At 39.2% G+C, this 2290-nt stretch overlaps 1 protein-coding gene and 1 long non-coding RNA gene across 2 annotated transcripts in view; one reads left to right on the top strand and one right to left on the bottom strand.

Annotated features, from left to right (window-relative positions):
* Nucleotides 1-1908, bottom strand: part of LOC109304066 — a 23040-nt gene extending 21132 nt beyond the window's left edge. The window contains exon 1 of the long non-coding RNA XR_002099285.1: nt 1779-1908. This is a non-coding gene — a long non-coding RNA (uncharacterized LOC109304066). The remainder of the gene's footprint in view (nt 1-1778) is intronic.
* The window catches only part of SGCZ (sarcoglycan zeta), a 613727-nt gene that overhangs the window by 128845 nt on the left and 482592 nt on the right, over nt 1-2290 (top strand). The gene's annotated exons all lie outside the window — the stretch shown is intronic.

The raw sequence follows: 2290 nt of genomic DNA, 5'->3' as shown, positions 1-2290 counted from the left end.
TGTGTGTGTGTGTGAGACTTGGGACTGCCTTACCGTGAAGTAACACTAACTAACTTTAGTCCCAAGTTAGTCCACGCAAAATGTTAATGTGCTTTAATGCCTACATGTGTAGATGCCATCCTATTTCTGCTTACTGTTCAGTAACTTACTGCACAGTAAATTTAAGATAGCATAAATGCATTTGTAAACATGCCCAGTGGGTGCATCTACATGTGTACTTTACTACAGAGTTGACTAATTAGTTCTTCAGTAAACAACACTGTCTACAGGTACACCAGTTTTAGGATGCAGTAAATTAACTCTGCTGTAAGATAGTACTGTCGGGGGCAGTGCTATCCTATGGTGACTCATATTCCTGTGGTCATGGGCACACATGCAGATGCTGTACCTGTGACCACCTGTCTCCAGTGCAAACTCCACAGTAGCTTATCATATCTCCTTAATGACATGTGTAGAAGCACCCAATGTTGCTTAAAAAATGGTACAAATTAGCAAGTCCACAAGCATACATTATTGAAACATTATTTGTTAGACTAAATATTTTTTTTCCTGCATTGTAATTTTATGAGTCCTTGCCTCCTATAGACTGTCCACTCACTCATGTGAGCCTTTGGTACAAGTATTTAGTCAAAGTATTAGGTTTCCCTTTAGAAAATGTAATAAATTTACTGCAATATTTTAGCCAAAACTTTTCATTTTGGAATCTTATGCTGTGTTTGTGAATTATATGTATTGGAGTATAACATAACATATAACAATATATAACACAACATTTCCTACCATATTTTCCCTGTATTGTAAATATTCGTAACTCAACAAATGATGTTTAAGAGAGTACATGATGTGTAGGTGGGAGCCTGCTACTCATCATACCCTTTATGATGTGTAGCAGATTTTTTTACTGTAAATTGGTTAAGGTTTCTAGTGGGGGGGGGGAAATAAATTATAAGGATTTTTTATAGGTATTTATTAGTTTCATACAAAATGGGCCTAAGTCCTGTTCACAAAACGGCATACAGGCAATTCAGTTTTCTATAGCCTGTTGCCAAGAAACAGCTTATTTCTTTTCTACTCTTTCTCTGCCTTTCTTTTAATTTATCAGCAACAGCCTCTTCTGTGCCACAGTTCCTTTTAGCTCCAAAACGTCTTAGCTTAGAATCACTATCCTGAGTGATTCTCAAAAATAAGCAAGAGCCATTTGATAGGACCACAGGGGCTAGGGTTGGAAGGGATCTCATCTAGGTCAGGCCCCTACTCAAGGTAGGATCATCTCTGACTAAACAACCCTGTGCAAAGTGCCTGTACAACCTGCTTTTGACCCTTTCCAGGGATAGAGATTCCACTACTTCTCTAGCTTACTTGTTTCAGTGCTTAACCACCTTCCTAGTCAGGAAGTTCCTCCTAATCTCCAGCCTAAATTTCCTCTGTTGCAACTTGAGTTCATTGCTTGTAGTTCTGTCCCCCATGGCCACAGAGAAAAGGCCATCTCCATCCTATCTGTAGATGTGCTTCAAGTATTTCTGCATGTAGTTATTGCATCCTAAAAGCACTTTGTACTTGTTTTTGTTTAATTTATGTTTTATTTCAGAACTTTTCTCCAGGTTTTCTAGGTAATTCTAGATCCTACCCTTACCTTCCATGCTGGCTGCCACTCCACCCAACTTGGTGTCATCTGCAAATTTGCTAAGCACGTGCTCAATCTTCTTGTTCAAATCATTAATGAAGACCTTAAACAATACTAGACCTAGGAGAGACCCCTAGGGATACCGATGCGTTACTTCCTTCTAACTAGACATTGACCCACTGATGATCACTCATTGAGCACAATGTCCAACTAGTTATGTATCTACCTTATAGTACTTTTATTTAGTCTGTATTTCCTTAATTTGTAAATGAAAATGTTGTGGGAGTCAGGGTTAAAAGTCTTGCTAAAGTTAACGTATATCAGACCTACTGCTCCCCCCACATTCACAGACTCAGTTGCCTTATCATAGAAGGAAAACAGTATGACCAGGCATGCCTTACTTTGAAGTATTGGTGAGTTTTGTTAGGCTTGATCAATTAAGCCTTCTTTAATTCACCCCATTCAAGGCTTTGTTTATCCCCATTGTTCACTGGAGTGGTCTACTTTTCTAAAATATTATTATTCAACCTCGTAATCTACATAATGCTCATCCCAGGGGTGGGTCCACAGAAGGTGCTGTGGCACAGTTGTTCTCCCATTTTGGATTATAATTTCTTAGTGGCTAGGGTCAGGAGGGACCTGAACAGGTCATCTAGCCTGACCCCC

Source organism: Gavialis gangeticus, unplaced genomic scaffold (assembly GCF_001723915.1).
Source record: "Gavialis gangeticus isolate Ggan-Ray unplaced genomic scaffold, GavGan_comp1, whole genome shotgun sequence".
NCBI classification, from domain to species: Eukaryota; Metazoa; Chordata; order Crocodylia; family Gavialidae; genus Gavialis; species Gavialis gangeticus.
The sequence above is the reverse complement of the archived record's forward strand: the minus strand, read 5'-3'. Positions and strand labels throughout refer to the sequence as shown.